The 27,539-nt window shown below is 42.0% G+C and overlaps 1 protein-coding gene across 8 annotated transcripts in view; it reads left to right on the forward strand.

Annotated features, from left to right (window-relative positions):
- Window positions 1-27,539, forward strand: part of SEMA5B (semaphorin 5B) — a 350,137-nt gene that overhangs the window by 82,321 nt on the left and 240,277 nt on the right. Inside the window, exon 1 of one of the 8 annotated variants that reach the window (XM_083406849.1) lies at window positions 7,618-7,636. The exons of the other annotated variants lie outside the window; for them this stretch is intronic. The gene's annotated coding sequence lies outside the window, so the exon portion shown is untranslated. Of the gene's footprint in view, window positions 1-7,617; window positions 7,637-27,539 lie in introns of those variants that run through there. 8 annotated transcript variants of the gene reach the window in all.

Here is a 27,539-nt window from a genome sequence, read left to right on the forward strand (position 1 = left end):
CACCGAACAACACAACTGCCTTAGCGATGAGTTAAGGGCGGAAGGAACAGCACAGTGGTGGTGCTACTTACATAGGCCAGACCAGGTTACATGAATGTTTTTTGTTTGTATGTTCTCAGCTTGCATACTGCTGAATCCATTTACCTTTTGAGCAATCTAGGACTATTGATTGTAGGATGGTATCAGGGAGTCCACAGTTCATAGTACACATTAGGACATGCAGGTGGATCCTGAACATGTCTGAGAAAGGATGAGTTAAAGGGAGATAACGACAGAGGTGTATTGTCTTATAAAAGGTGTGTAGACAGTAGATAGGAAGCAGTGTCTGATCCGTCTCTCATAATACCCAAACTGGTTATCCAGTCACGCTCCAGAAACTCAGGACAAGACAAAAGGAAGTCCCCCTTCGTACAATACACAATCCAACTATGGGTTCCACTCATGCAGGATTTAGCAATGGTCACCAGCAGGGACTGCTTTAAAATGAGGTCAGACAAATTCCTGGAGAATAAGGCCAACGATGGCTACTACAGATACTATGGTAACTGTATACTACCCCAAAGATCAGAGGAGCCTTGCTTCTGAAAACCAGTTTGCTGAGAAACATGGCACTCGAGTTTTGCCCTGCTTGTGGGCTTCCCACATGCGTCTTGTTCATGAATATGAGAACAGGATGCTGGACTAGAAAAGAATCAGAAAGATTGGATACCCTGTCCCCCTTTTTTTTGTTTTTGTTTTTTCCAGGCCTTCCCATCTTTAGTTGGGACCATATGGACCTTTGGTGTGATGCAGCATTGCTCTTAGGTTCTTTCTCAAAAGTCCCACAGTAGGAGTTACTCCAAATTTTCCTAGCCTGCTGTCCAGCAGGTGTTTGGGGACTCTTAATTCCCACCTGCCCCTGCCAGCACGTCCAGTGGTTAGGAATTATGGTAATTGTAGTCCAAAACATCAGGATGGTGCCAAGCTGGGGAAGTCTTACTCCTAAGTGACTGCAGGGTTGCATTCTTCACTGCTTTGTATTACTTTTCTATATTTGTTGTTGTTGTTTAGTTGTTTAGTCGTTTCCGACTCTTCATGACTCCATGGACCAGAGCATGCCAGGCACTCCTGTCTTCTATTGCCTCCTGCAGTTTGGTCAAACTCATGCTGGTAGCTTCGAGAACACTATCCAACCATCTTGTCCTCTGTCGTCCCCTTCTCCTTGTGCCCTCCATCTTTCCCAACATCAGGGTCTTTTCCTGGGAGTCTTCTCTTCTCATGAGGTGGCCAAAGTATTGGAGCCTCAGCTTCAGGATCTGTCCTTCCAGTGAGCACTCAGGGCTGATTTCCTTCAGAATGGATAGGTTTGATCTTCTTGCAGTCCATGGGACTCTCAAGAGTCTCCTCCAGCATCATAATTCAAAAGCATCAATTCTTCGGCGATCAGCCTTCTTTATGGTCCACTTTTCTATATATCTTCCTCATATTGCAGGCTATACACACCTACTTCTTAATAAATGATGCTATTTACATGCACTTTGTGCTTGGGTTTCCAAGTAAATGCACAAAGCTACCCTGAGCGGGACGCGGGTGGCGCTGTGGGTAAAAGCCTCAGCGCCTAGGGCTTGCCGATCGAAAGGTCGGCGGTTCGAATCCCCGCGGCGGGGTGCGCTCCCGTTGTTTGGTCCCAGCGCCTGCCAACCTAGCAGTTCGAAAGCACTCCCGGGTGCAAGTAGATAAATAGGGACCGCTTACTAGCGGGAAGGTAAACGGCGTTTCCGTGTGCTGCACTGGCTCGCCAGAGCAGCGATGTCACGCTGGCCACGTGACCCGGAAGTGTCTCCGGACAGCGCTGGCCCTTGGCCTCTTTGAGTGAGATGGGCGCACAACCCTAGAGTCTGTCAAGACTGGCCCGTACGGGCAGGGGTACCTTTACCTTACCCTGAGTGGAGCACACAGTGAGAGGGAAAAGTCTCACAGACATTAAGAAGTGCCATCAAAGCCCCTTAGGAGCACAGTTCAAATGAAGTGTATCAATCTTTCTGCCTTTCTCACAAACACACACTTTGATGCAGTTTGCTTCTAAAGCATAAATATTGGATCTGGGTGTGAATTTGGTGGTGTGGTTTTTTGAATTGATTTACAGGAGTGGTGCTGAACAATAAAATCTGGAGTGCTTGCTCTAACCTTTTTTGCCTAAAGCTTCTGCATGCTTGTAAAATTATTGGGTTCTTTTGAGCTCCTGTTTTTGAAACCACAATAAACAAGCGCTAGTGTGAATTAGAAGGGATCTGCCTAGATTTATTTATTTTTAATTTGTGTTTATTAAATTGCCATGAATGCTGATTAACCAATTTTCCTCACACAGTGTTTATTTTTTGTTTCAGCTCTTTGCGTGCAAATGAGACCAGCCAGAGTGTTTTTGATAGACTGTGTGAGAATCTGGCAGAGACCATAGCACGAAATGAATGACCCTTTATGGCCTGAGTGAAATGTTGCTTTTGTAAGGCCTAATTGTAAATTTTGACCATTTCCTATTATGATGTTCTTTCCCCTTCTCCCTGCTAGCTCCTTCCTTGTCCTATTCATTTTATTTATTTTACTGCAACCCATTAACCAGGTCAGCCTCCAAACAGCAATAGCTATTTTGTCCTACAGTTTTGCTTTTGTCCTCTGCAAAACACTACCATACCTATAATAATATAAGATGTTATTCCATAGATAACCCTGTTGAAGGAGGATATTAGAGATGCCTGATTTTCTCTACTGACATCCTCCAAGCAGTATTTACTATCACAGTTTATTGATTTACTGCTGTGCAGCTTTCAATCCTTTCTTCTTCTTTTTAATAGAGTTGATAGCTTTTTTTGCTTTTTTTCGTTTTTGTACAGCCATGACATACACTTGCACCTCTCCATCAGGATTTTATGTGCCAGCTGATTTTTAATAACTGCATGGTTGCTGCTAAGATTAATCCCTCTTTACAACAGTGCCTCTTTCCTAAAGAGCCTTCGCAGCTGATTAGGGCCACAAATAACTTGTCAAAACAAAGTTGGCAGTGTTCGATGTGCTGTGAGCTTGCAGTTATTGCCCTTTTAATGATGCAGTGGTGTGCACCTCCAGCTGTGCAGCAGCAGTGCATGGTCCCTGGCAGCTGTTAGATAGCTCATCAAATAGCTGTTGAGCATCGTCCCCTATTTGTCATAAAACTAAATGTGCCACCAGGGTTAGGAGGCTATTGACAACTGCTCCTCTCTTGCTTTACCATAGCTACCTTCTGACATGGTAATTAAGGAGGAGTTATTGTTGGCTCATAGCAGTTTTTGTTTCTTCCCCTTTCTTTACAAAGGAGCTGCTGTCAAATTATCTCTACTAGGAGATGTGAAACTTGAAATTTACTAAGCTAGCCTTTGCCCAACCAGTCATGTGATCTGTATAGCTTGTGGCCACCAAATCAAACACAGCCTACCAATCATGTATTGCTATCCACCAGGGGCACAATAAACTCCCATGTTTTGGCTACCTGACAAGTCTTTGGCAGCCCTTTCCATTTTTATGGTCCCTTGAAAGGAAGTTAAAACAGCCTATTGTGCCTTTGCTGGGACACCAGAGATGGTTGGTCAGCCGAGTTTGACTTTGTTGGCTAATGTAGCTCCAGTAGGAAAGGGCTTAAAGGTCTTTGTGTCAACTATCAGGAACAAATTTGGAAAGGACCACAGTTTAGACTCCTGTCTAAAGCAGTCTGATTCGTGGGTTCCTATGTACCCTGCCATAAGCCTACTTTTGCCCTTTTATCCTGCATCCACATTGGTTCATTGATCTGACCTGATCACTTGGCTTTAAGCTTTGCTCCAGTTTTCCAGTTTCTGCTTTTGGGTTAGGGCTGATGCGTCTAGTTTAGGACTTCATGCTTTGTGTTGCTGCCTCAATCCCAGATTGTCCCTTGGTTGTGGTTTAGATTCTGATCTATTGACTCTGATCCCATTATGATTGCCACAGATGGACCACAGATTCCCTCTCTTTGACTCCAGGAAATATTCCTCAAATTTTGCTATACCACTTGTAGCCTGTGGGATTATACCGTATTTTTCGCCCCATAGGACGCACCGGCCCATAGGACGCACCACGTTTTTTGGGGGGGAAATAAAAAAAAATTATTTCCCCCCCAGGCGCTTGTGGGGCCGGCAGCGGGGAGAAGCGCTCTTCTCCCCGCCGCCAGCCTTCAGACCAGGTCCGGGGACAGCGGGAAGGCGCGCTGCGCCTCCTAGCTGTCCCCGGAGCTTGCAAGGCCGGCAGCGGGGAGAAGCGCCTATAGGGCGAAAAATACGGTAATTCTGTATTGGTAGCCTGCCTTCTCATGTCATAAATAAATAATAGATTTTAAGCCTCCACAGTTCTGATTGTTTCCTGCTGTTTCTATGGGAGTGCATTCTTGGCCATAAAAATAGATTTTAGAGTAGGCTTGAACTAGTACTATTGACTTTAAAAACTTATACTGCTTATTATTGGTTTTGGAGGTATTTTCTTTCTTGTAACCATGCTTGGGAACAGGAAGAAAAATGTGTGTGTGCATATATTAATTATAAATTTCCCTTTAAGTAGTACACATATTTGTATGCATTTGGTCAGTTAATTTGTTTTAAGAATTTTATTTCTTTCCCTGAAGTATGCTAAGAGGCCCAGTGTGATGTCGTGGTTAGGGTGTTGGATGCAGGTGGCACTGTGGTCTAAACCACTGAGCCTCTTGGGCTTGCCGATCAGGTCGGCAGTTTGAATCCCTATGACGAGGTGAAGTCCTGTTGCTCTCTCCCAGCTCCTGTCAACCTAGCAGTCCGAAAGCACACCAGTGCAAGTAAATTAATAGGTACCACTGCGATGGGAAGGTAAACAGCATTTCCGTGCGCTCTGGTTTCCTTCACAGTGTTTTGGTTTGGTCATGCTAGCCACATGACCCGGAAAACTGTCTGTGGACAAACACTGGCTCCCTCGGCCTGAAAGTGAGATGAGCGCCACACCCCACAGTTGCCTTTGACTGGACTTAACCGTCCAGGGGTCCTTTACCTTTACCTTTTACCTTAGGGTGTTGGATTTAAAATCTGGGCACAGCCAATTCAAATACCTGTCCAGCCACAAAGTACAATGGGTAACCTTGGCCACAGTGCCCATCTCTCAGTACAGCCTATCACATAAAGTTGTTACAAGGGTAAAAGGAACTTCTTGGAGAAAAGGCACGGTAAAAATGTAACCACAAAAATAAGAATAAAATGTAATAATAAATACGAAGCTGTGAAACAGAGAAGATTTTTGGGTGCTGGCATTGGCAGGAAGCTTGCACTTAAAAGCACCACATCTCATTTGACTGAAAAACCATCTACCTCTGCCCACTCCTTCATAAGCAGCTGCCCACATTTGCTATTGCATCCTGTTAGCAGCAAAGCAGAAGAGTTTGGGTGACAACTCTCATTAAGTTGGCATGCCCGGTGAAAATGTCTTTGCCACTTAGGCTTCCTACTTGCAACATGTGCTGTTTCTGTCGGGCTCTGCTGTTATTTATAGGGCACCTGTCACAATCGTGTTTAGAGAGAAGCCTTGTCTGCGTTTTATGCAAGTTCCCTGCTTTTTTGGGGATGGGGGAGGCAGGATTCTGCCTGAACAGGGAATGCATTATGCAGCAAATCTTACTTTATTTTGTGGGAACACACATTCAAACATGGAGCACATGTTGCGTCTTGTAACATTTCCTCCCGTTTGTAGAACATATGTATTTATTGCCCATTGCCTAGAAGTGGATAGGATGTGTGCTGGTTTAATGTTCTGCAAATTTTTATCTTCAGTACTACAGACCAATGAAAGCATGATTATTGCTACTTGAGCTCGTTTATAGTATATTTCATTTTCATTGGTGAAGTGCCAGTGTGAGATGGCAGATTGACATTCTGAGTTGCTCTGTGCTTTATGTTAAATCTCTTGCTATAGTGTGCCGGAGCTTAATTTATTTAAATATTTGAATCATTCACACCCCCTTCCTACCCTGCCCCCCCCCCTTTGGAGGACTGAGTCTAAGTTTCACTGCAAATGTTGTGGCTCCATCTTTTAACTATTTCAGGTGCGTCATCTTAAAACCCAAAGGTGTTCTTCAGAGAACTGAAAGTGATTTGAAATAAAATTGCTACTCCTAGTGGCCTGGCTCGGATGATCATTCCAGGCTCCATCAACCACAGTTTATGAAGCTATGAAAGAGTCTTTGTGCTGAGCGCTTCTTCCACGTCCCACCCCTTCATATGCCGTCTTCACTTCACAGATTCTGATTTACGTTCACCTAGAGTTTCTTGTTATGTACAAATAGGAAAACCTGGCCTTAATGTTGGTTAGCAAATCAGACAGGTTAATAGGCATTTCAATTTTTTTGTATTGTCTCAAAGCAAAATCCACGTGACCATTGTCCGTAGCGGGTCAAATGATAATAGATATGCACACTATGAAAAACTAAACTTGTCTCAAATCACTTTCAGTTCATTAAATCCCCCCCCCAACTTAAATCTCTTGAGTTTAGGCCGACCAAATTAGGAATGAATTTTTAGAGATTAGACCCAAAATCATATAAGCTAGATATTATTTATGTATTTGTTTCTATGTTACCCTTCATCTGAGGTTTACGCGGTTTACGATATAACAGCTTGTGCCCCATTTTAAACCTGTTCACCTCATTTTTATCCATGTGAGTTGAGAAAGTAAGTGGAGTAATATGTCAAGTTACCCAAGTCAGACGTTATTTCTATTAACCTTAAAGACATTTCTCGAAGTGCCTTCATTAGCTAGTATTTGGAGCCTATATTTAACTGGGCACAGTGCAGAAATGCTTAGACTGCACAGTCTTTGTACAATTCTGCTTTGTCTTACACTAGCTCTTGGCTCAGTTTGCCAAATATGATTCTGCAGCACCCAAAACCCAGCCTAAAAGCCCTGATTAGATTTCAGGTAGAACTGGGTCAGGCAGTAATGTATTGCCATAGTAGCAGCATTTTCAGGAGTGGATGCATATTCAAGGGCAGCAAAACACTCAAGGATACAGCTAAGTGAAGGTGAAAATAAACCATCAATTAAACTGTGGTTGCTGAGGGGGAAATGTCTCCACTGCTGGTTCTCATTGTGACTAGCCAGGTAAAGAGCATGCTGTTCTGTGGGTTCTAGCTCATTTTTGATAGCCACATTGATGCATAAGGTAGCTTCTTCGGGGCGCAATGAGGGCAAGAATATACATGGCCTGTCTTAATGTGATATTGGCAGAATAATGTACACCTGAAAGGTGTATGTCAACACTTTAATTTGTCCCATGTCTAGAAAGTGCAGGTTGGACAGTTTTCAGTTTGCCCCGCTGCTTTCCCCAGGAAATCTCCCTCTTTCCTGCTGAATCATAGCAAATGTTAATCTGGAGGAAACCCAGTTGATGTTTGCTTTGATTTAGCAGTAAAGAGGGAGTTTTCCTGAGGGAAAGCAGCAGGCCCAAGCAGTAGTGTGGATGAGCCATTACTGTGGCAAGGAGCAGGAAGAGAGGAAACTCTACTATCTGACCTGCTTTCCTTTTAGTCTTCTCCTTGCAGACTGAGATAGTCTGGTGTCTCTGAAGTCCACAATATTTCTGGTGGATGCCATTAAAGTAAGGCCACTCTAGAGTTTTTATTTATTTATTTTTTATTTGTTGATTTGCATTTTTGCCTGTTTAATGTTCTCTGTATATAAACTGCAATGGCTGGCAGTGAATGCAAAGATCTATTGATACATTTTCCTTTAGCCTTGTTTTATTTTAAGACAAACGGGGCAACCTCTCCTTCCTCTTCACTTTATTTTGTAAGAAGCCTCTACTTAGGTGTGTATACTTCGATATACCCGTATCATACTGACTGAGAAATGCAAACAGTTAATCAGAGAGATGCAGTGCTAATGCTACCCTGTCAGTATCTTCCTTTGGGAAGTGACAGCTTTGAAAATCGCCTTAGTGAGACATGCGGTGACCTTGAACATGCCTTACTTCTTTACAGTGTGCACAACACAAAATAAATACTCAGTTCCTTTTTGAGATTTGTCTCCTTTATAACTTTGACTTTTGGGTTGGCAATATACTCCGTAGTGCATTTTTGTATGCAAGGATTACATCACCTTTAAGCCTCTCTTGTGCTGTTTATGTTTACATCTTATAATGGTGAAAATGAAGAGGAAGAAGTGGAGGAGAGTCATTTATAATATGAGTGGGCATATTAGCCAACACTACTTTTATACTTTTTCATCACAAGCCCAATTGAAGCAAGAGCTGGAATGCTGTTTAGCAAATATTTTCAAATAAATAAACAACCAACCAACCAACCTACCTCTGGAAGTAAGAGGAGAGTTTGCTACAATAGATTTTAAACAGCTTTATGACTCTGCTGGTAAATATGTGTTTAGGGAGATATTAAAATGCAGATCATCAATCGGATAAGGCATAACATCATCTTCAGAGTTATTAAGGTGTATTGGCTGAATGAATTTGCAGTCCCTACAGGAGTGGATGTAGTAAAAGTCTGCGTGAAATGGTACCAGGTGCAGAGGAAGCATCTTTAATTGAGGTGCATGAGTTAGAGTCCCAACAACATCTGGTGGGCCAGACATTCACCACTTGTCCTGCAGCAAGTTATCCAAGCTGGTTTCAACTTTCTGTGGGCTCCTCTGTGATTCCTGTGGTGCCTCCTCTTTGCAGCTTCTTTCTCTGTTTCTCAATCTCTTACCCCTCTGTTCTGTGGAAGTCTGCTGTTGGTTGATGGGTGGGGCTTCCCTGCTCACAGCAATGGGGGAGAGAGGAGGGCAAGGTAACACCATCCATGTGATGTTGTGAGTGGAGAAGAGGAAAGGGGAGCAGTGAGGAGACTGCATAACTTCTGCTGCTGACCTGCATGCTGCACTTCACATGTGGTCCTCCAGATGTTTCTGGCTGACAACTCCCAACCCCAGGATGATGGGACTAAATATGGAAGACCACAGGGTCCCCATGCCTTCTGGAAGCTTCCTATGAATGCTGTTTGGAAATGATGTCTGGTATTGGGTGGAGGGAACATATCTGACTACCAGCTTGTTCTAGGCACAGTTCTAAGGTAAAGGTAAAGGAACCCCTGACCATTAGATCCAGTCACGGACAACTCTGGGGTTGCGGCACTCATCTTGCTTTACTGGCCGAGGGAACCGGTGTACAGCTTCCAGGTCATGTGGCCAGCATGACTAAGCCACTTCGGGCGAACCAGAGCAGTGCACAGAAACGCCATTTACCTTCCCGCCGGAGCAGTACCTATTTATCTAATTGCACTTTTATGTGCTTTCGAACTGCTAGGTTGGCAGGAGCAGGGACTGAGTAACGGGAGCTCACCCCATCTTGGGGATTCGAACCACCGTCCTTCTGATCGGCAAGCCCTAGGCTCTGTGGTTTAGACCAGAGCGCCACTTGCATCCCACTAGGCACAGTTCTAACTGCTGGTTTTGAGGTCTAAATTCATAACAGTTCAGTATCTGAACTATCTTCCAATTGGATATCTATATCTATCTATCTATCTATCTATCTATCTATCATCTATCTATCTCATTTATATTCCACCCTTCTTCTAAGGAGCTCAAGGTGACATACCTGGTTCTCTTCCTCTCAATTTTATCCTCACAACACCCCTGTGAAGTAGGTTAGGCTAAGATATTGATTGGCCCAAGTTTACCCAGTGAGTTTCACGTTTGAGCATTTGATCCCTGGTCTCCCAGGCTGTAGTCCAAAGCTGTAGCCACTACACCACTTTTTGCATAATATTAAGGCTTTTGTTGTAGACCCAGCTCTGAACTTTCCTGCCTTCTGAAGTGTGGGACCTGATTATCAGTGTCAGGGCCTTATTGTTAGTGGTGCCCTGTTTATGGAACTTCCTCTCCATGACCATTCGCTTAACACCTTTCTTTAGTGATTTTGGCAAATACATCTCTTCATACAGGCATTTAGTTCTGCCTGAACTTTAAAGGTCTTTGCTTGGATTAATTTTGTTGCTGCTTTATTGCATGTAATTATGCCTTAATATTGGTGAACTGTTTTTGTTTTTCAAAAGTTAGGACGGGAAGGAAGGTAAGAAAATTTGACCTCAGATTGGGAATTGGAGAGATCCTTGGAGCAGGCATTCTGGATGCCTTGGTATGCTTAACAGCTTGTGGTGAGACAGAAGACAAACAGGGACTTTGTATGTACATTCCATGCCAACACAAATGTTCTGCCACAAATGCTAGGTAGACTTTCCAAGTGTTGACATGGTGTGTTGTACATATAAAGCTGTTAGGCATATTAAGGCATCCCAGAATACCTGCTCCAAGGATAAGCTACTTAGCATCCACCGAAGATCCTGATATTGTGTCACTTTATAGGAGGTTGGTGTGGCTCAGATAGTTTGTCATTGCTCTGATTCTTCAAGTTAATGTCATCTTTCCCCCTCCATTATCTACCTCCAGTAGATTGTCTAATATATTATATAAATATATTGTACGTTTTACAAGAAAAACCTCCAAAACTTGGGGAGAGCTGCTTAATTTTTTTGAAACGAGGGTGGGAGGGAGAAAGTACAGTGGTACCTTGGGTTAAGTACTTAATTCGTTCTGGAGGTCCGTTCTTAACCTGAAACTGTTCTTAACCTGAAGCACCACTTTAGCTAATGGGGCCTCCCGCTGCTGCCACACCGCCACTGCACGATTTCTGTTCTCATCCTGAAGCAAAGTTCTTAACCCGAGGTACTATTTCTGGGTTAGCGGAGTCTGTAACCTGAAGCATCTGTAACCTGAAGCGTCTGTAGCCCGAGGTACCACTGTATTAAAAATGTAAATCTGTTTCTTCCTGTGACCCCTTGGAATGTCAGTTTGTACCCACTATCTTCACCTTCTAACATCTTTCTTTGGTATCAATTTACCATTGGCTTGGAATAGTCCCTGTAAATTCTCCAATTTTTTGTGCTTTGTTTTGGTAACATTATTTACAACTGCCTTGCTTTTGTCTCCAGTCTTTCAAAATGTGTGCATTTTTTCTAGAGGATGTGCTAGGCTAGTGCAGCTTGTGCAGAATGAAGTGAGAATCAATGACTTGTAAGTGTACTCACTGAAGGCTTGTCTGAGAGCCAGACTGATGCCCTCCACGATAAGCTGCCAAAGTGACTCTCAGAAGGCTCTGAAGGGAATGCAGAATCGTTTGAATCATTTCCCTTAAACTCAGATAGGGAAATGTTCTTTCCCATTAAGATCAAACACCCACAGTTCGCTTGTTTCAAGAAAACACCTTCTGAAGTTCAAACCCTGAAGATCTTACGATGATTTTCTTAATTAGACTCTTGCTTAACGAAAGAATTCAATGTGTTTGTGGGAGGACTTTTTGCAGTTTCCCGCCACCCGCACCATGAAGCTGTGTGCAAAAGAAGGAAGAGTGTTAAAAGAGAACTGGTTTAAAAGACCAGCACTGTAAAATTGAAACAGTAGGATTCGGCAAATGATGGTGCATAGGATTGATGGTGGCAAAGTTGACACCAGCTATTGTTGTTTAAATACTTAGAAGTACAACCACGTACTGGCTAAGATATGCTTGAACAAATAAAGAGAAAAATAAGACTGAAAATGAAGCAGTCTGGTTAAGATTTCACTTAAAATATAGGCTTTTCACCATTTCCTGTTGATGAATAAAATTGAGACGGTGATGAGCTTGGGCAAACAAGGAGCTTCAACTTTATTATTGCTTTAACCAGAATTGACTGCCTGCAATTCTCTGAAGAAGAATATAATTGTTGCAGGGATAATGTTCCACAAGGGGACAGAAGGAGGAAGATCCCTAAAGGTTACTAAATCTGCCTCTTTTGTGTCTGACTTTGATGCATGACTTTCCTTTTCTCCTTTCTCTCAATCTCCTATCCTTTTCCTTGGGAACTTCAGTATTTGTCTTGGAACTGTCTGTGACTTCTCCCGCCTGAATGGCAGTCTCTTTGCTGTGTCTTTCCAGCACCTGCATGTTCTCTCCTTGGTTTTTACAGCAACCTTCTCCAACCTACCCCTTTCCGTATGTTTTGTGTCAGGATGATGTAGTCCATCAACATTTGAGGACATAAAGTTAGGGGAGAGTACACACTCTGGCCATCTCTCATGTGACCACCTTCCCCTTTCCATTCTCAAACCTGACCATATTTGACCATGGTGTGGAAAGAAGAAGAAGAAGAAGAGTTTGGATTTGATATCCCGCCTTTCACTCCCTTTAAGGAGTCTCAAAGCGGCTAACATTCTCCTTTCCCTTCCTCCCCCACAACAAACACTCTGTGAGGTGAGTGGGGCTGAGAGACTTCAAAGAAGTGTGACTGGCCCAAGGTCACCCAGCAGCTGGATGTGGAGGAGCGGAGACACGAACCCGGTTCCCCAGATTAGGAGTCTACCGCTCTTAACCACTACACCACACTGGCTCTCCAGGAAAGGGAAAAGCAAGTCCTCTCCTACAAATCCAAAATACCAGTACAAGGCTTCTATTGCAGGCTAGCTGGAGCCTTGAACATGAGTGACAACTCCTGCCAGGGGCTAGTATGCCCCTTGTCTAGTAGGTATTAAGAGTAATATAAGTAAAATGTGGCTGCAATGCAGGAGAACTTGTTACAGTCAAACCTCGGTTCTTGAACGGCTACGTTTTCGAATGTTTTGGCTCCTGAACAACAAAAAAACGGAAGTAAATGCTCTGGTTTTCTAACGTTTTCCGGAACCTGAACATCCGACACGGCTTCCGTTTTGAGTTTCCCTATTGAATTGAGGCTTCCGCTTTCAGTTTTTGAATGTTTTGAAAGTTGAACGGTCTTCCGGAACAGATTACATTCGAAAACCGAGGTTCCACTGTACTGAAAATTAGAATAGAGCAAGTGGCAGTTGACCAGAACCTGCGGACAAGTAAACCAAAATCAGATTATCTTATCCTTGCTTAATTAAGCAATTCCAGCCACATAGGTCTTAAACAGGGATACACCTGCATTTCCTGGTAGGACTGGCAGAGACCACTGTTAGAAATCTTGGAGAGCCATTGCCAATCAGTGTCAGCAATTGTCTGATTCAGTATAAGGCAGCTTTCTATGTTCCTGAGTGAAAGTCTCATGCCTGCCTTCTGTGCTCATTAGTGAACGTATAGTAGTGTATATTTTGCTAAGGATGCTGTGAAAGGTTAAGAATCTTGTCTCTCTTCAGCAGTTGAAAGCAGAAGAGGAAGAGCTGTAAGAGAGACTCCTGGAACTACAACTGTGCTGTGGTTTCAGAGTATAAGCACTTAATAGTTTTTTTTCAGGTTGGTGTTTGAAAAGCTTGACACTCCCAACAGGGTGTATTTATGCAAAACATGGTTACATTGTGAGGTGTGTACAATTCCAGTTGATAGGTTAATTCATTTTGTAAGGATTTACTAAATACCTTCCCAGAATTTTTTTTGATGACAGCTGATTTGATCAGTTTCACAACGTATGTGTGGCTGTCTTCATGACATCAGTACTTATGCTACACATGTTAATAAGTAGGGAGAAAGTTCCATGCGAGTGCAGTAAGGCTTCCTTTTGCTTGAGTTGAAAGTCAACAAAAATATTTACTTTAGCTTTCCTTTTTTGAATATAGGATGCATTCAGTATCGGATGACAGAATCATAGTGATGGGTGAGCTGCCTTCTTTTCTATGTGGAAGCAGATAATAGAATTGGAAGGGACCTGAGGCTCATCCAGTCTTACGCCCTGCAATGCAGGAATATACAGCTGTCCTTTTATGGGGATCAAACCTGCAACCTTGGCATTATCAGCACCATGCTTTTACCAACTGGAAAAGAGCCACTTTGGGTGCATTTCTCTAGTTCTGTTTGTATTTTGAGCCTTACATTTGAGATAAACAATCAGTTGATATTGCACCCAATTGTTATGCACTTGGCACATTAACTGCTGAATTTTAAAAATGTTCTTAATTCTTTCTAAACCGCTTTTTTTTGATGATGTCAAATATTTATTGTAACTGCTTAGAGATTTTCTTACAATCAAGCGACATATATATATAAAAAGAACAATTTTGAAGCATGTAATTATGAGTTTGGGTAACATTGATACAGAATACTATTTTTATTCTGTGAAAGTTTCATGGAACAAGACAAAAGCAGTCTTATTTTAAAGATAAAGAACATTTTCTCAATCTTCTTAGTTCTACAGGACTTTGGGTACACAGACTAGTTGCCTTTCCTGCCCCCAATTTTGTATCCCAGAGGTTCCCAAACTGTGATGCATAGACCAGAAGTGGTCCATGAACTTCATACAGGTGGTCCATAGCCCTGTCTGCTTTGATTATTCATATTGATTTTTAATTGTATCCTTGTTGCCCCTTCTATTTCTTAAATAGCATTATATGGAATGCAAATTGTAGCAGACTATAAAAAGAAATAAAAGAAGCAATAAAAAAATACAATTAAAATCATACAGCTTCTGTAGGGCATTACAATTACTGCAATAGGGAGAAAAATCATTAAGGGGTCTGCCAAGACCATCAGCAATTTTCAAGTAGGCGTTGGGTGGGGGACTTTGGGAAGCACAGTTGTATATTAATTTCACTTTCTCTTGAGTCCATGTAAATTGAATAATTTCCCCTTTACTGATTTGGGGGTGTGCTTTCAGGCCAAGTTCAGTTTATGGGATGAATTTTATCCCAAGTGTAAATTTAGCTGTTTTATTGTGTAAATATCAAAGCCACTGATGTTGCACAAGGGCAGATATGGACCAATAATTTTACTGACATTAACAAAACCATGAGCAAAGCAAAACAGATTTATTCCTTTGTGGCATAATTATCCAGTTTATGTTGCTTCCTTCTTTTTAAATACAAGGAGTCTCCCAACACATGCAATTAATGAGATTTCATGAGGATACAATTGGACTGCTGTGCCTGCCAAATTTTTTTTTCTTCTGAAGGAGTTAATGCATTCTTTTTTTAGGATTGGAAAATATTGTTTTTTAAATATTAACTCTTTTGAGTAGACATGTACAGGATTGCACTCTCAGATGTCACTTTACTGTGAGAGGAATACATCATGCAGTATGTTTCATTTAATCAAAATGAGCTCTGTAAAATAGGTATTCATTATTCTAATCTGATGGCTGCAAAAAGACTCAGAGGGCCACTGATATCAGTGTGTAGACAATGATAAACAAAGTTCAAAGCTTCAAATATAGTGAAAATGGCCTCTTACTGTTTTGACACGGAAGCACCTGAGGCAATTTTCCTGAAACATAACTTCAATTAAAAACTAGGAAAATGTAAGGAAATTTTAAGCAAATATTCACTTCTTCACCTCTTGATTGCCATCATGTCCCCTGTTAAGAATTGAAGCACACCATGATGGCCACCATTTATGACCCCATCTTGGACCAGTCTAGAACCAGTCTTGAATGCATGACAAGAGCATATTGTGAAGAACATGAAGTAAAAAAAAGAAAAAAGCCACAGAGTTCCACATTCAGTGTTATATTTAGAGTATTTAGAGTAGACCAACTGAAATTAATGGGTCTGTATAGTTAAAGGTATGGTTTTCCCAGTAGTGATGTATGGAAGTGAGAGCTGGACCATAAAGAAGGCTGTTCGCCAAAGAGTTGATGCTTTTGAATTATGATGCTGGAAGAGACTCTTGAGAGTCCCATGGACTGCAAGAAGATCAAACCTATCCATTCTGAAGGAAATCACCCCTGAGTGCTCACTGGAAGGACAGATCCTGAAGCTGAGGCTCCAATACTTTGGCCACCTCATGAGAAGAGAAGACTCCCTGGAAAGGACCCTGATGTTGGGAAAGATGGAGGGCACAAGGAGAAGGGGACGACAGAGGACAAGATGGTTGGACAGTGTTCTCGAAGCCACAAACATGAGTCTGACCAAACTGCGGGAGGCAGTGGAAGGCAGGAGTGCCTGGCGTGCTCTGGTCCATGGGGTCACGAAGAGTCGGACACGACTAAACAACAACAACCTTATGGCATAGCTGAATATAACCCTCATTGATTTTCAATTTTCTAAATTAAAATTCACACCTGCACAGAGTCAGTGCCTACTCTGTTGCAACATACCATTTAACTGCTGCAGTCAACCACCATTTACTACCAGCAGTCTTCTTTCCAATACAGTGGTATGTCGGTCTAAGAACAGTCCTGTTTAAGAATAATTTGGTTTATGAACTCTGCAAAACCGGAAGTAGTGTCCCGGCTTGCAAACTTTACCTCGGTCTAAGAACGGAATCCAAATGGTGGAAGGGCACCGGCGACGGGAGGGCTCATTAAGGAAAGCATGCCTCGGTTTAAGAATGGTTTCGGTTTAAGAACGGACTTACGGAACGGATTAAGTTCGTAAACCGAAGTACCACTGTATTTCTTTTTACGAAGTGTCAGGAGTCATATCTTGTTGGCCACTGGAAGATCCTCCATCCACACTGGCCCATTTAAGTCCCTGAACCATGGTTTAGCATTACATGAATGACTAAGTATGAGCTGGAAAGGACAAACTGTGGCTAGCTCAGGCTATGGTTTGAACAAGGTAGAATTATAACAAGGTAGCAGTATAAACCATACTTTAAACAGTAATTTAACCCACAGGTTGCCCTTCTTGTTAACTGAGATAATGAAAAATGAGATGCAGACACTTCTCAACTTCTCTTCGGGGGAGGGGGGGAACACATTAGCCCAAGACTCCTATCACACAGTACTAAAATATGGTTAAGTGATAGGCTGAAAATGGGTCATTATGTTGGACTCCAATATTTTTAAAAAGAATGATGTTTAGCTGTGCTGAAGGATAGCAACTGGAATTGTATCATATGGGTGGCTCCCTGGGTTGGTCAGTCAATATGCTTCCCATGTTAGAACATCAGCAGAATTTCTCTATCAGACTTGTCTAACTCAATGCCAGGTTTCTTGAGGGTTAGAAAGGATTTGTATTAGGAGCTATTAAGATTAGAACGAGGGACTTTTGGCTTTTGCGCATCTCCCCTGTGTGGTGAGCTATTTTAACTTGGGAGTGTGTTCCTAGCAGGGAGCTTTGCATGACTTCTGCCTACTCAAGGTGGCATTGCTGTGTCTTTGACAGGAAGGGCTATGTAAAATTGGCTTGTTGGCCTTGCATCTTGCCTTAGCAATTACACCTCCTGGTTCTGATGGATTTCTGTGTGGTCCTTGGCTCTTGGCTCACTTCTAGTAATTGTGTATTGCTCACAGTATTTTTACAGTATTGGAGGGTGTGTTATTTCGTTTTTTAATCATTCTGGATGTAGAAAGGCAAATCTGCATGACTGTTCTGACCTGAGAACACGTTAGGAATGATAAAAAAAAAATTCATTGGCAAAACCAGGAACAAACTCAAAAGGTTTCTGCTGCCTGTCTTCTGGAAAGAGATTAGCCTTTCTTAGAGCATCAAGATTTCTTAGAGCATAAGCATCATTTGAAAGATCACAGATCTAAAGATGTGGCTATGGGTATGTAACTCTCATGCAGAGATATCAATAAGAGAATGAAAGAAAAGGATTTGACCTGAAATAACATGAAAGAGTAGTTCTCACTTTCAGCTCTACTGATGTCAAAGCAAAGTAGCTCTGTCTTCTTCATATTTTCTCCAGGGATCCGAATTTTCATCCTAAACTTCTAAATTACTCCAGCAGCTGTTTGGAAATTGTTTTCTATTCTAGCTGTCAGTCACTCCTGTACTCATCTTGATTATATTCTGTTCAGGCATCTGAGAATACTGCATAATCTTTCTTGATGGTACCCAGAGAAAACAATGTGAGCAGGGGTGTATTTGGTAGTTTGACGGGTACTCTGACGGGCATTTTGGCTAGAGACACCAATCTGGCTAAAAACACGCATCATGCAGGAATTACTTTTATTTTCATGCTACTTCCAAGCGACAAAACTCTTTTGGGGGGATATGCACAGTATGTTCATCTCCCAGGGCACATCCCCATCCCTCATTAGCATTAAAAATGTTAGTCTTCCATGAGCCGAAAGGAAAATGCCTCTCAGCCACAGAAAACGCACTTGCTCCACAATGGAGTTCTCTGTATGATTCAGTCCTTTTTACAAAGGAGTGGAATTCCAAATAACTGAGCTCAAGGGAAGTGAAATTTGCTAGGACAAAGGCTGCTATTTGTGGATTGTTTAGCTCATGTTTATAAAGTCCCTCTCATAGTAACTGACCCACGGCTGATATTTTGTTGCAACAGTAGAGAAACCTTAGGTGCTCCCAATGGCTGCAAAAGTTCTTCGGATATGGTCTGATTTTACTTTTATTATTTTATGGCACTGGAATGAGTAGTTATGAGGCAGAACCTCTATTTTGCACAGCTGCCGCTCCTTCATGGGGTTTCTAGTTGTGTCCCATTTTTCTATAATGCATTTTTTCTTTTGCTGCTTGACCTTTGAGAATATATATTTCACATTTTGCAGAAATCCAAATGCTGCAATCAGAATAAAGCACGCAAATCCCAAACAGCTTGTGGCAAAATGCATGTATTATTAATTGAAGGTGCAAAAGGAAGTCTGTTTTCAAGAGATGACAGAACTCCTGCCTTCCCAAACTATTCTTCCATCTAATTGAATCAACTTTATCTTGTAAGTTGGAGAAACTTGGATCGCTTTAGGAAAGGAAATGAAAAAGCTTGGGCTCCAGGGAGGAGGGCTTCTTGTAATTCTTGATTTAGTGTTACAGTGCATTTAAACTCTATTGCAGATTAATCTAACCAATAGAATCTGAAGCCAGACAACTGTCCCTGCAGAATTCTGGCTTGGAGTCCTGAAAGGTAAACCTATCAAGAGCACAAAATGTAGGTCCAGTGCTGCAAATCCTCAGTCTTGTCTAAATAGTCCCACTGAAATTGTCACAGAATTCCTCACACTTCAAACCTTCTTGGCTTTCATTTTCTTTCTCCTCCACAACTTTGTGTGTGAAATATCATTCTTCCTCCCCCCCCCTTCCTTTGAAAAGCAAGCTTTAGCTTTGCTCAGCATAAAGTAAGGGCCCTCCTTGATGGTTATCCAAATACACTAATATCTTTATTGAGAGGGATTCGTTTTGCCTGTCAAGTTCAGTTTATTATTATTACTATCTCTGACTTACGAGTTGACATCTTGGGGAAAACATGGTGCAAAGCAGTGTTTCTAAAACTTCCAGCAGCTGAGCTACACTCTCCCATCCTGGAGTTAAAATCGGTCTTTGTATGAAGCATCTAAGTCACACCTTGTGCGTGTGTTATAAGGGAGGCATAGGTGCCTGCTGTTCTACCAGACTTGGTAAGCCTATGAACTGGGATTTTGGTTCTTTGTCTTAGTGCCTCATCTCTTATGAGCATAATAATTATTTTGCTCACCGTGTAGCACCACAGATAGCCTTAGTCCTCTTTGAAGACATAATGCATGTGTCTTTCCCCACCCCCTTATTATTCAAAGTGGGCAGTGAATGAGTAAAGCTGCTCCACAGTTATGAATTTCCACTTAAATATACAGAACTTCTGGGGCCTGGACAGATCTGATATTTGGTCTCATGGTAGCTTAGTGGAAGAGTAACTAGTTTGCATGCAATGGTCCTTGGTTCAGCCCCTGGCACCTCCAAGTAGGTCTGGGGGAGAAGTCTGTCTGAAAGCTTGGAGAGCTCCTGCCAGTCAGTGTAGTAGACAATACTGAGTGTTCTGCCTTGGTATAAGGCAGATTATTACGTTGCCTGGTATTTCTACAGGATGTTTCATACATTATATGGCTGCTGTAATGGTTCTAGGGGTTGCTCGTGTGTAAGCCGGTGCAAACACCTGGCTGGGTTGCCTGAGTGAACCTTTTCTGTCCGGACAGCCACTCACCTGTGGCTGTCTCAATCGCTGGCAGAATCCGTCAGTGGGCGTTTCTTAAAACTTCTTCCAGCAAAGAAGCTCTTTGACACCTAGTCTTCTACTCTCTCTGCGTGAAAGCCTTCTGCGCAAGGAGGGTGTAGGCAGCGGAGGACCCCTACTCTCCCCGCTGGTCCCCGGCAAGGAGTCATGGGACCGCCTCGCCACTTCCCCCATCTGCCCCCCTTCTCCACTGGTGCTACGCTGATTCTCTTCCCCAGAAGATGGGCTGCCTCTCCCAATCCCGGGGCGCTCTCTGGAATCCCTCTGGATTTTGCTCTCTCCCTCCGGCACTGATGGCAATTCCCTGACAGCTGCCAATATGAATCTGACTACTAGTATACACTCAATGAGTGCAACTACACAAGATATTTTTGTGCTTGCTCTTTTTGAATCCACACTTTAATGTTACTAAATGTACAACATGAGATATAATGCTTGAAGTGACTCATTTTATTTTGAATCCTATTGTTTTCATGCAAGCACAAGGAGAGCAATTTGCCATGTAGGTTATTTTGTATTGACCCCTATTCTCACTTTCAGAACTACCTTGAAGTATTTTTTTTTAGAAAAACAGCCTAACAAACATTCATCCCTAGTAATGAATTACCATATGGATACATCTTGTAAAGAGATTATCTCCATTCATTTCTTCTTATAAAGTTCTCAGAAGGGAAAGCATCGTCCCAATGCACAGAAGCAATTTTTCTTTTCAATGGATCCTGTGACTCAAATCTAAAAACCTCTGCTCTCTGAGGAATGCTTTCCAAATGTTTACTTACTTCTTGATTCCTGATAGACAGTTTTTGTTTTCAAAAAAAATGAGGTGAGCTGCTGCTTTTGAAAGTTATACTGCTTTATCTTGTTTGAAAGATGGGTAGCCCTGATTAACCTAGCAGCCTGAATTTTCTCTGCAGGATTAATATTGTTTCACCTTTTCTTCTTCAGATTTTCAGCCCTACCAATAGGCAAAGTAAGGCAGCTACATGAGGTGGCAATATGTTGGGTCATGTCAACATGGTCATGTCACCCACCGTCTCAGATTTTGATGAAATTTAGTGTACACCCTTCCCTTATGGTTGAAAGAAACCCTCTTAAATCCTTTCCCTCTGTCTCAAATGGTTTTAATTTTATAGCACTCCAAAGTTTCGTGAAATCTGTATTGCCTGTCCCTCTTAAGACCCTCGGCACATGTACATTTTTTTTTTCCTCTCCATAACCAAGTATGAGATCTCTTTGAAATTTTACACAGAGCTCAATAAGAGGATGAGGATTTCAGGAAAAAATACACCAGCACTCAAAAGATTTTATAAATGCCTAATTTTTTTTAATAAATGTACTTTTTTGGAAAACATAGGTTTAGAAAACCTCAATTTTCAGCGTGCGGGTATGATGGAACCCAGAGTTTTTTATGTTGATAATTATTGCAAAGACATGCTCTTTCTTGACAAAGAATGAAATTTATGGGTTTTTTATTCATTGTAACGGAAATGTTACTTTTTTGGACATGGGGGGGGGGGATGGCTACTCGGTACAACTTTCCTACAATCCATAGCTGTAATAAAAAAATTAATGAAACAAAGTTGTTCATCATAAAAATTAACATAATATTGGTTATTGTAAGTTTCTCCCAAAACACCTTTCCCTTCACAGTAAGACATAATATGAAAGGAGCGTGGTCCTGCCTCCCCCCGCCCCTTTAAAGAAAGCAAACGCGTTGGCTGTGAAAGGATTCAAGGACTGGGGTTTTTAGGCAAGACTGCTAGCAAGATGGAACCATGACCACCAAGCACCTTGGCACCTGACCTACTATTAATGCAACTGTTGATCATTCTACATTCTAAAATATGCCCTTGCTGAGCTTTTTGAGTAGATTAGCCAGCTAGCTGACTGGTTGCTAGTTTCCCCAAGGAGGCGTAGGGCAACCAGGTTATTGGAATTATAGTGAATGCTTATGCAAGGTATTGATTTGGAAAGATGAAGGCTGTCCCTTTTAGGACAGGAAAAAGGGTATTAGATGATATTTGTAGCGAATGGGTCTGATGGAGGAGCAAGCCCTCTCCCCATTTCAGCTCTGCCCTAGGCACAAATAAAAGAACCTGGTTTATGAGCGTGAGGTAAAATAAATCTTACCAAAAACTTAACTAGTGACTAGGGTGAGTTTTCTGATCAGTCACAGCATTTATTGTCTTCTGTGATGTTTTTATTGTGCCCTTGCTTCTAATTGGATGTGGGGGGATTGGTTTTACACAGCATCCTCTTGCGTAACTTGGCTACATGCCGCATAGCCTCCCTTGCGAAACTGTGTTCCTCAAAAATGGCCAAAAAAAATCTTATCAGTTGTGTTTCACATTAATAGAAGAATTGTTTTGGTTGTGCGATTCCTTTTCATCGCTCTTTTGCACAGATTAGCCATGTTTAGTAGTATGAAATTGTCACTTAATCAGTTCATCAGGGAGTTCTCTACTGCAGAAGTGACAGAATCAACGTGGAACTGTTTGACAGGGGGGAAGGTTCCTAATGAGAGAAGAAGGTGGGGGGTAAAGGAGTTCTCTGACACTTATATTTTGAAATATAACTAAGCGTGATTTATCTCCCTTTGCCAGTGTCTGCTACCAATGTTCAATTTACATTAATAGCTGTGGAAATGACAGTTTTTACTGTCGTATGCATTGGCTTGTTATTACGGCTATGCCTGATTTGACAGGACAATTTTTCTATTATTGTTATTACTCATAATACACACACACACACACACACACACACACATTTTACACATCAACTGCCTCATCTGATCACCTTTGGCATGTCAGACTAGTTAATTTACGCATAATCATATTTTGGGTTTTAATTCTCACAACATCAAACACCCACAAGGAGAAACAAATTAACACTTAACCAAGGATGCATTTAAGAAAAGGCAAAGCAAGAGAGAGAGAGAAAGAGAGAGAGAGAAATTATCATTTTAGAACTGGGTGTCTGCTTGCATTCCTATTTTTGTGGATGAGTTATTTATTTATTTCAGAGCTGCTGGCAGATTGTATTTGCTCTCCAAATAGGTTTGCCTCAGTGGTATTTTTATTGTTCCCGTAATTGAGTGTGCTGAAGAAAAGGGCTCTCCCCAAGTTTACCACATCCGTTCTAGCCAAGTATAACATGAGTGTGATTTATGGGAAGACAACAACCTTGGATCTCATTCAATCACATCATCAGTTTTAAGCTGGCTGCCTAATAAGTAGCAGGCTTTCTCTCTCCCCCCCCCCTTCACCCCCCCAGGCCCCCTTATATGACTTTGTCTCCAGATGGTTTGGCGTGTTACCCAGCACGACGACAATATTTTTTCCATTTCTCATCACTTTTGTTGCAAAAGCGTCTTTCTTGCTTTGTGTAAAAGTGTTACAAAGAAAGGGGTTTGGGGAGCCAAGGCCTGTCTTTGGGCTTTCACTGGTATCTAAGGAACCGTCTCAGATACGCGGGCTAGAAAGCAAGGCCTTGTGTCAACTTATGTTTTATGCAAAGATGCCCATCCAATTCATGAAAAGTGCCGTAGAGTTCATAAGGAAGGTGACTTAGCTCCCAGTGTAAAATGGAACATTACTGCTTTGGTGGGGAGGGGGAGGGGAAATAACACTGACTCATTTGCATATTTATTTATCTTTGTGATTTTTCTCCCACCGCATAGCTTCAAAGAGGTGACAAAAAAGCCATAAAAGGAAATTCAAAAGATCAAATAACATATACAACTCATTAGAAAAGCGTCTATAACAATTGATGGCACAAAAGCAGCAAAACAGGTCCAATAATGTTTTGGTGGTGCTTGAGAAAAATCAGTAGGTTTTCCAGATGCTTGCCAGGATTTGCTGGTTGTTACCAGTTGCTTAAATATTAATACAACATGGCCTATGAAGCCTTTCTGGTTGAAGGCACATGTCAGAAAGTTTTTCCTGATGTTTAGTCGGAATCTCCTTTCTTGTAACTTGAAGCCATTGATTTGGGTCCTAGTCTCTGGAACAGGAGAAAAGAAGCTTGCTCAGCCCTTCATGTGACAGACCTTTAGGATATCTCCTCTTTTCCAGGTTAAACATACTCAATCCCTTCGAGCGTTCCTCATAAGGCTTGGTTTCCAGACGCTTGGTCGTCTTGGTTGCCCTCGTCTGCACACATTCCAGCTTGTCAATATCATCCTTAAATTGTGGCGTCTAGAACTGGACACAGGACTCAGGTGTGGTGTCACCAAGGCAAAATAGAGTGGTACTATTCCTTCCCTTGATCTGGACTCTACACTTCTGTTGATGCAGCCTAAAATATCATTAGCTTTTTTGCAGCTTCATCACACTGGCTGATGTTAAACTTGTGGTCTACTAAGACCCCTGGATCTTTTTCACATATACTACTGGCAAGCCAGGTGTCCCCCCCCCCATCTTATATTTGTGCACCTGGTTATTCTTGCCTAGATGCAGAACTTTACATTAGTCCTTATATGATTTTGGGAGTTAGGGCCCAGTTCTCCAATCTGTTAAAGTCATCTTGAATCACGATTCTGTCTTCGATGACATTGCCCACCCTTCCCCGTTGGGTATCATCTGCAAAAATGAAGAGCATCCCCTCAATACCTTCATCTAAGTCATTGATAAAGATGTTGAACAACTGCTGGCCCAGGTCAGAACTCTTTGGTCCCCCATGTGTCACTTTTTCCAGAATGATGAGGAACTGTTAGTAAGCATTCTCACTGGTTCTCACTGGCATTCTCAGCTGGTTCAGTCAGCCAACTACAAATCCACCTAAGTGACCTTGTCCAGCCCACATTTTACTAGCTTCTCTGCAAGAATATATTGGGGGACATGGTCAAAAGCCTTACTGAAATCAAAATACACTATGTGCAAGGATTCCATTGATCCACCAAGCTGGTAGCTCTATGAATAAATGAAATGAGATTCATCTTTGAAGCACCCATGAGTGTATGGCTGCAAAACATACCCATTAGGGAGAGTGCTCTAACTAGAGCTATGTTGCCAAAATAGCCATGGTCTTTCTCTGCACAAGCGTTCTCTTTGAGATGGACATAAAAACCAGACATATAAAACCACTCTGAATTGCGCTTTTTCTTGAAAGCAGTGCACTTTTTCCTGTTTCTGGGGCCTTAGTTTGCTTTAGGGGTGGGCAGAGATCACGACTGAGATTTTCGGAGCCATATGTTGCCATAGTTTTTTTTACTTGTTTTTTGCTTGAAGCTTCTCCTTTTCTCTAACCAGAAAGCAAAAAGTCACCGAGCCAGATGATGTTCTTGCATTCAGTGGCACTTCACGATTATTCAATATTCAAATAGTAACAGTGAGAAGCTGTGCGTGGGGTAAGGGATTATTCTACTTTAGTAGGAGTGTTACAATCTGTTACTTTGGAAATAGTTCATTGCTGTTCGCCTAAATGTTGTGTCCCAAACCAATTAATGCTAAACCACTGAATAATTTCAGTGAATTCATCCCTTGTTTCTTTCTCATCCTCTACTTATCCTTTTCTTATCTGGTATGTCTTTTGATGTTTCAAGCCAGAAACTGTCACATTTAAGTAAAATAATTTACTTAGTTGGCATAGTACTAGGAGAAGTAGGAGTAGGATGTATGACTGTTGGGGAATTTCCATATTATAAATGTTTAATAATAATACATCAGAGTCTCAGTGTCTCTTGTCTGTCTGTCTTCTATAGCTGTTAGTTTGTAGAGCTTTCAAAAGAAAAGACCCAGAACCTATGGAAGACTCTGGTGCACATGTGTGTTTCAACAGGGGCTTTCAGCACCTACCTTCAACACTTTGTATATCACCTGACACACTGAGCTACATTTCTCAAAGGTGCTGCTTGGCTGTCATCCAAGTATTGCTGTTTGACTGAGCTACTCATGGGTCCATGGGCCAATTAATTCCACCAGGCGGTGGAGGAGGAAAATTTGTGGTCTCCAGATGTTCTGGACTTCATCTCTCATCTATCCCAGGCAAGAATGGCAGGAGTTACACTTATGTGATATCTGGAGGGCCACAAGTAAACAATATATGAGGGTCACCTTGTAGCCTATTTTATGAGCAACTTCTCTTAATGTGAGATGTTCCTGCCAGAGTAAGCTTCTGCCCTCTTTCCATGCACATTTGGAATGTGACCTCATGTTCATCTTGGATTCCTCTACCTGCTTCTTCTGGACTTCTTGAACTTCGATCATTGCTTTTGGAATTTTACTTTCTGCCTGCCTTGGATTACGCTATGTTCCTTTGGCTGCTTTGCCCTGGGCTAACCCGGTGCAGAGGAGGACCCTCAGTAATCCCAGCTTTCCTGAAGACACCCTAGAAAAATGCTGAAAGTGGGCATGTTGTTGTTGGTTTCTGTTAGCATCTGTGTGCCTCAAGAGACAATGGACCTGCTGTGGATCCAGAGTCTGGTAACTCATACTGCTGCCTCCCACATTGTTTTTGCTGAGTTAGCAACACCAAAGGGAGGTCTCTGGGGTGCAAACCTGGGGTGTGTATATGGAGGCCCTGGGCTGCTCAGAGGACAAGATCTCCCTTTGGCCTCGTTGATATGATCCAAAGTAAAGCAGAGGAATGCATTTGGCAGCGGCTTGGCTGCAGGAGTTGCTGGAAGGAGGTGTATGGTTTCAAAATTAAAAGTAGGTTGTATGTTGCAGACTCTGGTTGGAAGGTAGACATTGACTCTGCAAAGACTGAAGGCTCCAGGATTTATTAATGTCTTGTATTCCACACAGGGCTATGTTTGAAAACTGATGTGAAGCTTAAACTGCTGCAGAAATGAACAAGAAACATTTTTTTTGGGAGAAGAATGGTCCACAAAAGTAATGCTCATTAACAGACACATTTTTGCTGTCAAGCGTAATTCAAGGTGATTAAAGTTCAAATTGCCTGTGTACAAAGTGATCCTTCTCCCTGCTTTGGGGGAATCTGTGGATGGAGGAGTTGCCCAAGATACATTTGCTATCTTAATTCTTTAATTTTTGTTCTCAGGAAGCTTACATACACCCATATCTAGGTGCTACTAGACATCAGCTAAGACATTTTATTTAAATTGCCCTTTGGACAGTGATGAATCCTACTCTGTTTCATCTGCTTTGTATATGAATTATTTTAACTGCAAGTTTGTTTTGTTCACATTGTACAGTTCTATTGATGTGAGCACCTTGTGGTAGGTAAACTGCCTGAGAGATCAAGCACAATTATAGACTCACAGAAAATTACAGCAGCTTCTCTGCACTTCGGGCTTGTATCTATATCAAAGAGTCAGCAGAATCATGTGATGCTTAAAGTGCAGGTGGAAAATTTTACATTCTAAAAGTTCCCCTGTGTAAAGAAAACCAAAACAAAACCTGTTCATAGAAAAATAGCACACTGGAGACCAGCCTAGGCTAGAACCTTTCTTTTCCTAAAGCAAGCTTTCTGTGGGCAGGGAATTTTTGGTGTGGGGCAACATTCAGATGTACTATCACACCCCAACCTGGATTCTAATACTCTGTTCTCCAAGTACAATCTCATTTGAAAAATTGGAGGCCCTTGGTAAACTGAGCTGCAATGCAGGCTGTGTTTGCTCCTTGAATGGTCATCAGAGAGTTTCACATTTTTCTCAGATTTGTTTATTCCTTAA

This window comes from Podarcis tiliguerta (genome assembly GCF_965153285.1).
Source record: "Podarcis tiliguerta genome assembly, chromosome: 1".
Lineage (NCBI taxonomy): Eukaryota > Metazoa > Chordata > Lepidosauria > Squamata > Lacertidae > Podarcis > Podarcis tiliguerta.